General features: G+C 57.0%; 1 protein-coding gene across 5 annotated transcripts in view; it reads right to left on the reverse strand.

The window, feature by feature from the left end:
- FAM222A (family with sequence similarity 222 member A) overlaps window positions 1-11,817 on the reverse strand; it is a 62,106-nt gene extending 50,289 nt beyond the window's left edge. Inside the window, exons 1-2 of one of the 5 annotated variants that reach the window (XM_077160076.1) lie at window positions 10,980-11,621; window positions 10,182-10,249 (exon numbers count right to left, since the gene is read on the reverse strand). The gene's annotated coding sequence lies outside the window, so the exon portion shown is untranslated. The other 4 variants (XM_077160073.1, XM_077160074.1, XM_077160075.1 and 1 more) reach the window with 4 other exon arrangements.
- Window positions 11,818-13,463: the final 1,646 nt, after the last annotated feature.

Raw genomic sequence — 13,463 nt, forward strand, 5'->3', positions numbered from 1 at the left:
AGGCCAAGACGGGATGGGGTGGGCCAAGAAGGCCCAATGAAGATTCAGAGGGGATGGACCAGGGTGTGAATCTGACCCCAGCTTCCCACCTCCTAGCTAGGTAACCCCAGTCCAGGCCCTTCCCCTCTTTGGACCTCAGTTTCCTCATCTGTACAATGGGGATAATGACAATAGTAAGCCCAAGTTTCTGGGTGTCGGAGGGCTCGGTTGGGCAATGGAGGTCCGAGCCAGTCACCACCCAGCACCTCAGAGCCAGGGCGAATCAAGGGAAGGAGTGGTGAGGCACAGGGGCTTCCTGGGACTTGGCCAGTGTCTCCCTGGTCAGTCCTGCCTGGAAGCCTGGTGGGTCCAGTCTCCTGGCGGGGAGAGGGAGTTGACATCTCCTCAACTAATGCACGCCCTCTGCCTTCCAACCCGTAGGGCCATGTCCCTCGATGCTTTACCTGTCCCATCCCCAGGCAGTGGGATGGTAGCAGCTACTGCTTATTAAACACCTGTGTGCCAGGCTTCTTAGCTACAGCATCTCTTTATAAGGGAGGGTACAGTGGGACTGCATGATTGGCTCTTTTGGACTCTGGAGCCCAGTGACCCAGATCCGAATCCCAGCTCCACCATTTCTGGCCCTGGGACTTTGGGCCTTGCTCCCCACTGATAAGAGGATGCCCTTGGCATAGAGCCCAGCCCTGGAGAGCTTGAAATCCTGACCACTGGGCTGTTAACCTCTAACTCACAGACGGGGGAAACTGAGGTTCAGCGGGCAAGGGGCACAACGCCTGGCATCTAGGAGGTGGACTCGGGATTCAAAGCCAAGTCTGGTGGACACTTAACCCCTCTTTTCTACTTGAGAATTTTGCAAACATTTTTTGACAGTTTTTTCTCGTGGCAACGATGTCATCAGCTCCCTGGACCACAAGGCCTGCAGAGGGAGGCGCAGGGGGACAAGCTGCAGAGGTTGGCCCAGCTCCCCGGCTGACACCCAGGAGCCCTCGCCCCCCTCCTCCAGTGTCCCCCTTTCTCCTTCCCACCGGCTCCGGCGGCCAAATGAACAGCAGAATACCAAGTAATTAAGCCTGCACACACCATCCCGGCGCCCGGGAACACTGGAGTTTCCCTTTTATGTTTATAGCGATTGTATGAAAATGTGCAACATGGAGCGGCACCAGCTGACAAATGAAACGAAACAGACAGGATTCCGGGCCGGCTTTTTTTACGGGTCTGATTGGCATTAATTGTGAACGTTTACAAAGCACAACTCGGCGCCTGACATTTGCTTCAAGCGAATGTTTCCTTCTAATAGTCTTAATGATTACAACGGGAACTGGCGATCACCGCCAGGCAACGAATGGGCTGCCTGGTGACCGGACTGGGCCCCTGCTTGCCTAAGTCCCAGGGAACGGTGCCCAGGTCCCACTTTCCCTGCTCCCTGCTGCAGGAGGGCCGGTCCAAGGGCCAGGCCTGGGACCTCAGGCATCAGACATGAGATGGAATCTGGTCACTGGCACACACCAAGCTGGCAGTTTAAAAAGCTGATGGGGAGACCCACAGGCCCAGTGGTCCTAGGGTTAGAACCAGAGGGGAGAGAGGGGAGGGGAGGAGGGACATGCAGCTGACCTGGCTCTGAGGCTGGAGGGCCCTGGTGTTCTCATATGTTCAATGGGAGCACCAGGGACCCAAAAAATGCTAGCTACCACTTCCTTGCTGTGCAACCTTGGCCAAGCCCCTTCCCAGCACTTGGCCTTCCTCATCTCTAACCGGAACGGTAGGGGCTTGGTTAGCTGGAGTCTCATGGACCAGTCCCAGCTCTAGCCTCTCTACGGCTGTGTGACCTTGGGAGGGTCCCTTAATCTCTGCGCCTTGGTTTCTCTCCCCTGTATAATGGAGCTACTAACCCCACAGGTGGCAAAGAATTTTCTAGACACTGACAAGAAAGGGGGTTAAAACCCTGAGTTCCTGGCAGGCCAAAAGCTCTTAATCCTGTTCCTTCCTCAGAATCCTCCAAATACCGACACCTATTCATTCATTCATTCATTCATTCATTCAGTAACCAGCACTGATTAGGCACCTGGGAAGTCATCAGTGAACAAAGCTCATTTGCTCACTCACAAATTTCCACTTACATCATGGACTGTTGGCCCATGCAACTCCTGAGCCAGGGACTGCGCAATTCTGGGCAGGCCCCATGGGGCCCTCTCACCCCAGCCCCTCCTACCCCTCACCCCCCCAAGCCCCAGTCTGGCAGGAAACCCCCAGAATGGGTGCTAGCTCAGAGCTTGGTTCCAGCCAGAAAAACCTTGGCAACCATTTCTTTGGAAGTCGGTTTGGGGGGTAGGGCGGTGGAGAAAAACAAAACATACACACAAAAAGTGGGTTTTTTTTTTTTCTTTTTGCATATGGTGGCACAGATGGGCCCATGATCCATAAAAACTGTTTGCAATTAAACTCCCACTTTGCATGGCTGGATTTGTCAGTTGTCTGAAACACAAGCGTGGGGCTCCACGCCGAAAGGGAGTCAGGACGCTGGGCTGGGTGGGGTGGGGTGAGATTCAGCAGGATTGGGGGGGAGGCCCAGGAACCTGCTCTGGGCTTGGGGCCCAGACAGCTGAGGTGTCACGGCAGTCACGCTAGCTCCCTCTCTGGGCATCCCCCAACCCTCGCCAGGAGTCGGACTGGAGCCAGGCACTTAGGGTGGAGCTTGGCAGGGCTTCCCTGCCCAGTGAGGACTTGGCTAGCATCGGGTACCCCAGCTGCGGGGGTAATAAGGGTGGAAAGAACGGAGCCAATCACCACTTGCTTGGCCCCTGCCAGAGACTGGGTCCAGGACCCCCAGTTTAGAGGGTGAGTGGGCAGACTGAGCCATAATAGGGTCCAGTAGGCAAAGTGCAATGGCAGGTTCAAGACTGAGGAGCCAGAACCGCTCTGGCCCAGTTGGCAGAGGAGATCTTGGGGGGCGCCAGGAAGGGTTGGCCCATGGCTCCTTCGTCCAAAGGAGAACAGGACCGGCCTCCTTATGCACCTTCTAAAGCAGGTTGGGAAATCGAAGCAAGGACCAAGAATATCTCAAGGGGCCTGGGCTTCCCCTGCCCAACAAATGGGCTCTCTTATATTTGGGAGCCCTTTCCGAGTGGGGGTGGTGGTGAGGGGCTTGCACCCCATCTCTGCCCCTGGGCTCAGATGCCAGCCCGCCACCCCAGCTGCCGCCCTGGGATGCTCTCTTGTTTGGGTTAACAAATGCATCGTTTGGCTTTGGAGAATGCGGAGATCACTAATAATTGTTCCCTGATGAAAAGAAATAAGGCCCTGTTGCCCCCCCTTCCCCCCACCCCCTCCAAGCCGTGAAAGAAAAGTCATAAAAATAGCTTGTTATCTCACCTATTGAGGCTGTGACTGGATGTTACTGCTAATTGGGTGTAACATCCTTGTCTTGTTCTCTCAGAAGCTAAATCAAGAAAGCGCCACTGCTGCGAACTAATTATATCTCCGGCCTGCAGCCTGCAGCTTGTCTCTCCCTTTATTGAGTTAAAAAATGGTCACGAACCTTCATCTTTCATCCTTCCCCGAAGCGCTGGGCCCACGTTGCCCTACAGGCCCTACAGGAGTGGCCAGAGAGGAGCGGACAGATGGGCGGCAGGGCTGGGGGGTGCTGGAGCCCCGCCCTCGGTACCCGCCTGGTCCCCACCCCAGGCATACAGCTTGGTTTCCTGGAGGGAGGGACTCTGGCTGCTCTCCTCCTTGCAGCTGGGCCCACAGGGAAGTCAGGAGTGTTTCAGCCCAGGAACTCTGCATCTCACTCAAGACTCATGTGGACCCCAGCATTTGCAAGATTCCCATTCTACAGATCAGAAAACCAAGGCTTAGTGGGTGAGCTGGGACCCCACACACAGATACGCTCACATTGACTGCCTTGGCATGCAGGACCAGCTCTTCTGGCCCACGTGAACCCACCCCTTGGTATAGGGCATTTGTTCCTTTATTCATCCAACTGATACTTCTTGGATGCCTACCTATGGTGTGCCAGGCTAAAGCTTCTAGTACCTAGAGGTAGCCACAAGCATCAGCTGGCCTCACCCCAGGCCACCAGAGATGCTGAATAAATAAACTTACCAGGTCATTTCTCTGCCTGAATAGTCACTAAAGCTCTCTACTGTGGGAGGGCAAAGTCCAAATGCCAAGGCCGGGCCCTGGCTCCCCCCACATTCCAGCCACATGCTTGTTCCTCGACCTAAATACGCCTCCTGCCTGTCTGCCTCTGAGCTGCTTCCCATGCTGTTCCTTCTGCCTAGCAGGCTCCCATTCCTGGCTCTGCCTGTCGTAAGTCCACCAGCCTGAAAGCCTCAGTACCAATGACACCTCCTCCAGGAAGGCCGCCCAGTGTGCCTGCCTCCCCCACCCCCACCCCAGGCTATGGATTTACAGAGGTCAGGGTTTGAATGCCAGCTTAGCCATGCACCAAGTGTACCCTGCTGTTTAACCTCTCTGAGCCTGTTTCCTCACCTCTAAAATGGGCTAAGAATCCTTCTAAAAGGTGCTAAGAGGCATGCTGCAGGTGCTCTGTTGATTGATGAATGAGAGGGTTCCAGCAAAGGACCAAGCAAACAGGAAGAGCTCAACAGATGCTCAGTGTCATTATCAGCCAGACTGTAAGAGCTCTGAATTGACACATGCACTAGACTGCACTGATGGGACAGCCTCTCTGGGGGATGGAGGAGGACAATAGACCCTCATATGTGAACAGTTCTCATGGCTGAAAGAATGCACAGAAAAACTTCCAGAACCTCTCACTCTGGTCCCCTAGCACCCAGTCCTCCCAGAAGCACCTGTGTCTGAACCACACAGAGATAGGCCAATAAGATGAGTGATCTGGGGCCAGGCAGGCAACTGGATTTCAGCTCAGAGGTCCCACTGATTGATTGACACTGCCTGCCTAGAGCCATGGAAAGAACCCAAGGTCAGGTCTGCACTCAGAAGGGGAAGAGGGCAGCAATTGACTAGCAACGTCTGCCCAGAGCACCACAGTGTAAGGCAAGGCGGGCCTGCCATGGATCTGCTGTCCTTGACATTTTATGGAGGTGGGGCTGAGGTTGGGAGAGGGAGGCTGGCGAGGTGAGGGTGGAGAATGACTTGCTCAAGTTCATGCAGCTTATGATGGGGACAAATGACCCAGAAGTGAGTCCCCTCAGTTACAGCCCAAGAATCTGCCTGTGACAACCAGCCCAGCCCCCTCACAGGCAGAGAAGAGGCAAAAGTTTTGTGGATAACCTGTGTGATCCAGGGATGGTCAGTTCACATCGCTGAGCCTCAGTTTCCTCATCTACCCAAGAGGGATAAAAACACCCTTTATGGGGTGATAGGAGGATTAAATGAGTAAGCAAAATGCCAAAGCAGGAAGCTTCGTTTGGCACACAGAAGATGTGCACAACAGTATCCCATGATTCCCATAATACGCAAGTGTTTAAAAAGCCAGTGATCAGAAGGGCCTCCTTCTCCAGGGAGCCCTCCTTGGCTACTCCTGCCAGAAGTAATAGTGGAAACTATTTGTGGAAACCTCTGACTTCCTAGTGTGCGTGTGAGCTGGGAGGCCCCAGAGGGCAGGGATCGTGTCTGTCTTGTTCACTGCTGGGTGTCACCCCCCACCCCCCATTTCTGGCACAAGGCTTACATGCTGGGAATCCCTCTATTGTGGCAATTAATGTGCTGGACTATGATGGTGAATCCGAGGCCTCTCCCACCACCTTGCAAGGCAACTGGGGCTTGTTCATCTTTGCATCCTCAGCGCCTGACAGGGAGCTTGGCATGAAACAGTGAATCTCTCTGAATGAACGGATAATGAAGGAGCAAAAATAGCAGATCCCGTTTCCTGTCCACTTGCCATTGGTAACGGCCAAGTCTCAGAGCTGCCTCTAAGGTAGACCCCTCAACCCATCTGCCAGATGAGGAGACTGAAGTCACGCAGATGTTGAGGGACAGGGCCAAGTTCCAAATTCAGGTCTGGCGACTACAGGCCGGGTGGCCTGCCCCTCTGCCTCCCTTGATGCCAAGCTCAGGCCTGGAATCTGTGGGTGGCCGCCCCTGCCTTGGCAGCAGATCCTGGAGCCAGCAGCTGGTACCGAGACCTCTTCACCTACTACTGCTCCAAAGAGACACCCTCCCACAGACACTAGGACATTAAGTTCTGCATCATTAAGTCTCTGTCCGACCCTGGGAGCCTCAGTCTTACCCCCTGACCTCCCGGGCCTTTGTCCCCTGTGCCCTCTGCACAATGGCAGGGGCTCCCAGGGCCCCAAACAGCTGCTGTGGCTGGAATTCTGGCTTGCTGTGGGGTAGCTCACCCAGCTAACCCCGCCTTCCTAAACGTATGCAGAACTTACCCAGGCACCCTGCAAACCCAAACTTGTCCCATCCACAAGTCAGTGAGAGAACTGCCTTTACCCCCTCCAACAAATGCGCAAACCAAGGCCCAGAGGGGTACAGTGAGTGCAGGAGCTGGGGTGCAAATCCCAAACCCCTGCAGAGGGTGCTGCACGGACCTCAACAACACCAAGATTATATTACACCATGCGCTTCACTGGCTTCCCGCTGCCCTTTCTCCAGACCAACTTGGGTTCTTAGCTCAGCTTTCAAGGCCCACACCACCCTTTTTTTCACCTTCACCCTTTAATAGGCTCCCCCTGCTCTTCCTGGTCATGCCTGGATTCCCAAAAACTCTCTGCCAGCAATACCTGCTGAGCAGACCCACTCGGACCTCAGGCCCAGAGCCAAAAAAAAAAAACCCCTCTGTCTGGAAGCCCTCCCGGATTTCTCCCTGCCTAGCCACAGTTTGTCCCTCTTCAGCGTCTCTACTGCTGTTCTCTTCAGCGTCTCTACTGCTGTTCTGTCCAGAATGTGAAAACTAACTTGAAGACAACCTTGAGTACCAGCTGTAGAGTACAACTAGGCAGACTCATCTTATACTCCTTTGAGGCTGCAGGCCTGTCAGACTCCTCAGAGCTTTGCCACCTGACCGCGACAGGCAGGGCATCCTGCCCCAGCTGAGATTCAGTGTTTGGGGTGAGGGGTGGGGGTGGGTAGCTGGAACCCAGGCCTGCCCTTTCACTCTCTTCTCAGTGGCAACCGTTTCCCCCACCCCACCCCTAACACACACACACACACACACACACACACACACACACACACACACACACACACACTTCTGGCCACCGACACCCCACTTCTACCAGGTCCTGGCTGGGTGGCCCTGGGCAACAGCGCATCCTTCACCTGCCTTTCTTGGGATTATGACATAAACCCTGGAAGGAAGGCACCTAGATAGACAGCCTCTACCCAGGAACCGTGAGTGCTAACACTGTCATGTTATTTCTGTCTGCTCTCCACCAGGGTGACTGGTGCAGAAGTTTGGGGTACAGAGACACCCCAGATTCCAACCGCTTATTGGCTGCACAACTCTGGGCAGGTAGCCACTTCCCCGGGACCCCCTGTCCATCTCTCCACCTCTGACATGGTGCTAATATGCCCACCGGAATGCAAACTCCCCTTTCCTGCCAGCGCGTCTTTTTTTGTTTGTTGTTTTTTGCTTTTTCTTTCTTTTAAGGCGTCCAGTAGGCACTCCTTTCTCCATAAGCCAATCAAGATCCAGGTGGAAGGAATCCATTCCCTCCCCCTCCCCCAGCCTCCACCATCCCCCTCCCCACCCCCGGCCGACTAAAATAGTCATTAGGCAGATTTCAAAAGATGTCAGTAGCTTATAATTATAGTCGACATCCTTCTGAGATAAAAGTGATTACCTTGGATGCAAATCACTTAGCAACCAATCAGGGCGACGGGCGGCACCCGAGGAGGTGACCGGGCCGGTGGCGCAGCCCCCCACCCGCACAGGCAGATAAAGCGCACAATAGCTCTTGACACGCAAATGGGCTAACACAATAAAGGCGGCTCCGGCCGCGGCCGGGGGGAGAGAGCCGCAATTCCCGGCCCGCAGGAGGTAATAAAGCAGCCCTTTTGTGCGCGCCTCCCCCTCCTCGCCCGAGCCCAGTGGAGTCGCCGCCTGATTGAATTACGCTTCATGAATACGAGCCGCGGCTCGCTACCTCCGGTTTTTTTGTTTTGTTTTGTTTTGTTTTGTTTTTTGAGGGACCGGAGGGCAGGAAGGAGATAGGGGCAGGGGGTTCCTGCCCTCCCCCCAGAAGCCCTGATGGGAGCCACGCGCACTCACCAAGTGTCCTAGAGTGCCCCGGAACCCTGCAGGCAAAAGTGGCACCCAAAAGGGGTAGGGCAGGGTGGGGCAGGGGTCCCACCCTAGGAGGCCTGAGACCTTTGACGCCAAGAGGGACTGGGAGGGAAGACCGCTGGGGGTCCTGTCTGAGGAGGAGGCCAACGGCGCTGTCCAGGGCTTAACTGACTGCCCCACCCCATGTAAGCGTCCCTGGATCCTCACTTAGGCAGTGGGTGCTTCTCAAGAGGAGAATCTGAGGCTCAGAGAGGTGAGGCTACTCACCCGAGATCACACAGCCAGGCCCACCCCCTCCAGAGCCATGAGCAGTGTCCACTGCAAGGAAGCCTCAGCTGTTCATCTGTGAAAGGGGGGTCAAACAGTCCAGCCCAAGTCCACAGCCAACTGTGGGGCTCAGAAGGGATTGGGGATGGGTGAGCTTACATGGAATTAAATAAACAAGAAGGATTATTGGGGGGGGCAGGGTAACCTTGAGAGAGGAGACTGCTCAGAGAACTGCGAAGGGCCCCCCATCTTGACTGAAGGAGAAGTTCAGGATAGGGTGCCATTCCCATCAAGGGAAGGGAGCCCTCCCTGGAAACTCTCCCCTGCTGAAACCTCCCTCATCCACCTAGGCCGCCAGGACACACCACCCAAGGGCCACCCCTCACCCCATTCAGCACACTCTGGGTACAAGGGCTAGACATCGCTGGTGCCCAGTGTGGCTGCTCCTACTGCCTGAACTCCTCAGTCTGGCAGACCCCTATTTGGTCCTTTGGGAGATTCCCATGTGACATCCCTCACATAGGGAGGGCCCTTCCCAACCCTCGGGCTGAGTCAGGAGCCTTATATATACACCCCTGCCTTCCCACCAGACTGCCCTGCCAGCTGAGTGCCCACCAAGAGGGTCCCTTGGAGGGCTGCGGGCAGCCTTCACTCCACCCCCTAGAAGGGCAGATGACAAGAAACCTCGGGCCGGCTCTCTCAACTCTCCCAGGCAAGTGGATTCCATGCCACAGCTTCCAGCTTCCTCCAGTGCTGGAGAAAGGGCACCAGGGAGTGAAAGGACTGGGCTAACCTCAAGGCCAGAGCTGAAGTTGCCACTCTACTCAACCCTGTCCTGTAGCTAATGAGGAGCCAGGTTTCAAGCCTGGGTTTTAGTGGGAACAAGGTATCTGGGTGGGGTCAGACTCCCCTCCCCCCAACCAGTAGCCCCTGACTCTTGCAGGGGGTCCTGGCCAACAAGTGGGGGACTTCCCCTCTACTCTCTGGAGCCAGGGGAACTCAGGGCCAATCCAATGCAGCTACCTGGCAGAACATCCTTAGGGGGTCACTTCCTCAGTCTGAGCCTCAGTTTCCTTATCTGTGAAGCAGGCCACAGCACAGAGCCCCAGCTCCAAAGAGTTACTAAGATCCTGTGAAATGCCGGGAGCACAGGGAGACGCTGGGAAAAGCTGGCACTCCCTCCTGCTCACTGCCTGGCACCGATTTCCAAGCCCAGGGAGCCAAACGGAGGGAACAGAAGGAATTGCCCAATTCTGACAGCCTTTCCCTCTGCTTTGGCTGTGGAAATATAAATACTTGACAGAGGGCCTCCCAACTGCCTGTGTTTGCGGATCTCTGGCGCACACTCCGAGTTTGTTTCTAAACTGGGACGCTCCAAGAGGCAGTGCAAACAGCCCTTCTGCCCACCTCTCCCAGTTCTCCTCTGATATGCCGATATGCCGTTGCTCCTGTCCTTGGAAGGCTGTTTAATGGCACCATTTCAGCTGGAAATATCTCCCTGCCAAGCCCCCAAAAGCAGCTCCACCAATATTTATTGACCTGTTAATCTAGCGAGAGAGCCTGCGAGAACAGGAAAAATGCCTGCTGCAGAGACTGGGGCCTGGCTTTTCATTACCACCCCACATGTCTTCCTCTCTGCCCTCCATCCCCCCAGCCTCTTCACACTGCTGGAGCAATGACACAGTTTTCTAACCTTTTCTTAGAAACGTGATCGTGGCAGTTTCACCCACATCCAACACTGGTGGTAATTGCTGGAATGAACTACTCAGAAGAAAAATCACAGAGCCAGCAGTTATGTGCCGGCTGTGGGTTCTCCAGACCTTCACAGGAAACAGGGCTAATTCTGGGGTGTCACGGGGAAGACAGAGCTGGTGACACCCCTCACTGTGCCCCCCCCATCAAATCTGGCCCCTAGGAGAAACACCCTTTCTTTAGACCTTGGCACTGATGGGCGTGTTAGCCACCTTGTCCCCCATTCACTTAACGGGCACTACACTGTGTCCATCCAAATCATTTCTTAAACACCAAAGGGAGAGTGGACCTGGTCACCCGAGTTGGGGCTTGCCCAAGGACCTTCAGTTTGGAGTTGAGGGGCTGGAGGATGCCCTAGACTTGGGAGGCAGTGAGCCACCCCTGGCTGGAGATGGGATGCCCATGTTTCCCTGGGCAGAAGCAGCGTGTTTTAAGGCTGGGGTCCCACATCTCTCTGGGGATCCTGGGAACTTCAGCCTGCTGGCTGGGGTGAATGGTGAGGTTCTAGGGGTCTCCTCTTTAGCATCCCTTTTGACAGCAGAAAGTTGCTGCTGGAGTCCTAAGCCCTAGGCAATGGCAAGCTATGAGGACAGAGCTCGGAACACCTGTCCTTGGGGGGGAGGGGCGTCAGCAAGGACAGCTGGTACTGCCTCCCTCCCCCACCTCACCGGGCGCTGGGGATTTAGGTCAGAGGACTGCAGTACGAGGTTAAGGAAAGTCTCCCTCGTCCCTCCGTTACCCAAAGGCATCCGGCCCTGCCCCCTGCGGCCCCGGGTCAAGCCGAGGCGCGTCGCCACGGCAACTCCGGTGACGTCAGAGGCAGGCAGTGACGTCACGTCGCGGTCGCACTTGGGAACCCGACGATCCGGCGAGTTACTTGTAGGAACACCGGCTGGGAGCAAAAGCTTATGGTCTAGCCCCAGAAAGCACAATCCTAAAAGGCAGCTACCTGCCCAGCCGGAACCCTGCATTCCCCTCTGAGCTGATGATGTGCCCTGAAGATCCCGGAGGAGAGTCGAGAGATCCCGCACGAAGTCCCACGCTGGATACACCCACCGTCCCCCGCACCCGGCCCTTCCAAGACGCGGGATTTCCGGGGGTGGGGGGGGGGATTTTCAGGATGATGAAGCCGTTACCTTTATCTGATGGCTTTAGGGGTGGGGTGACCTTTCCTCTCTGGCATCCTCCCCCCAAGGGCACTGCAGAGCCCCCACCTCCACTCGGGCCAGTAGGCCCGTCCGAACAACTTGGGGGGGGGGAGAGGCGCACCACTGCTTCAGGAACCCCTACAATTCAATTCAAGGCCCCTTTTATGTCCAATCTGGGTTGCCCCAACGCCAGGAATTGTCCCCAGCTTTTGCTCCGAACCCCGCCCCAAGGAACTCACCGTGATCGCCAGGCCGTCGAAGGGCACCCGGTCTCAGCGGCCGCTCCGCTCCGCTCAGTGGGTCGCAGCCACGCAGGGGCGTCGGAGGCTGCCTGAGGAAGCCCCCCTCGGGGGCCGATGCCTCTCTCCCGGTGGGAAACGGCGTTATCGGCGAAGATGATCCCGGCGCCGGCCCGCGCCGTCCGAAGGCGGGGGGTGTCTCCGCTCAGCGCCGGTCGCGCCCGCCCCGGACCGGGGCCGCGGGAGCGCTCCGGCAGCACATCCACGCAGGGACCTGCGCTCGTGGCGTCCGGCGGGCGGCGCTGCGCCTCCCTTCGGGGCCCCGTTCAGGGCTGCAGGTCGGCCGGCGCCGCTCCCCCGGGCGCCCTCTCCGCTCGCGCCGCAAGCCCAGCAACCGCGGCCCCTCTCGCCGGCCCCAGCTGCAGCCTGTCTTTGTTGCTTCTTCTCGCTCGCCTCCAGAGGCTCGCAGCCCCCCGGTTCGCCGGCGGGAGGAGGGTCTTCCCCTCTGTACGATGCAGACGCCCGCAGAGGCCCCGGCTCCTTGCCGGGGATGCACCGGCCCCCGCAGGTTGCAAAGAGCGGCGGCGAGAACGCACCGGCCCCTCCTTCTCCGAGCCCTGGGTGTGGGGGGAGGGGAAGCCGGCCAACGGCGGCAGCGGGCGAAGAAGGCTCCGATGCAGCCCTGGGGGCCTCGGCGCCAAGAAATAACAGGTCCGAGTGGCGCGGGGCGGGCGCTGGGACGGCCCGGGGGTCCGTGCACCCGGCGTGCGAGCTCGCCAGCTGCAGCAGGGGCGGTGCGCGCCGGGCTCTCACGCGCCCATAGCCCCCGGCGGTGCGCGGGGGATCCCGGGGCTGCAGCCTCTTGCCGCCTAGCGCGCGGCGACGCCTCGCCTTGCCTTGCCTCGCCTGGGCTCAAGCTCGGGCCCGGGCGCCGCGCGCTGCGCCCCGCAGGCTGCGGGCCCCCGCTCTTAGCGTTCCCTGGCCGGTCCGACAGTCCTGCCTGCTGCTCGGCTCCCGCCCGACTGACAGGCGCGAGCGCCGGCAGCAGCCGCGGCGTCTCGCCGCCTGCCCGCCCCCCGTGGCCCAGCCCAATCAGCGGCTGCCTAGAGGCGGTTACCAGGGTGACGCGGCGCCGCGTCCCGCGGGGGGCGGGGCCAGGGGCCGCCACGCGCGCTTTTCGCGGCAAAATTCAAAGACCGGCAGGGCGGCTCTCCAACCTTCTCCCCCACGCTGAGACGAGGCGAGGACTGCAACTCCCGGGATACAGCGCGCCGGAGCTGGGCGGAGGGGCCTCTATTAGGGGCGCAAGGCATGCTGGTACTTGTAGTCCCCTTGTCGGGGGAAGCGGAGATGTAAAACCAGTATCGCTTATTGAGCACCTACTTGGGGTGCATTATCTACACTGTGTCATTTAACCTTAGAAACAACCATATGGGGAAATAGTTTAAAATAATAACAAAAATCATAATGGTAGCTAATACTTGTAGGATGTATCAAGCACTGTACTTTACCTAAACCTTAAACCTAAACCTGTGAGGTAGATATTTTTATCACCCCTGTTTTACAGATGATAAAAAACTGATATGATAGGTACCATTATTATACTAACCCTACCCCCCACACACGCACATACACACATACTTACAGAGCAAACCGAGGTGTTCTGAATATTTGCCCCAAGGCATATTTTTGGCACGTATAGGTTTTGGGTATCACAACTGAGATCTGTGGAGCACTAACTATATACCCGGCACCATGCTAAGCACTTTGCAAATATCACTTCATGGACCCCTACCTCGTCCACGGGAGGCAGGCACCAGTATTCTCTTCCATTTA

Source organism: Tamandua tetradactyla, chromosome 5, assembly GCF_023851605.1.
Source record: "Tamandua tetradactyla isolate mTamTet1 chromosome 5, mTamTet1.pri, whole genome shotgun sequence".
Classification (NCBI taxonomy): Eukaryota; Metazoa; Chordata; class Mammalia; order Pilosa; family Myrmecophagidae; genus Tamandua; species Tamandua tetradactyla.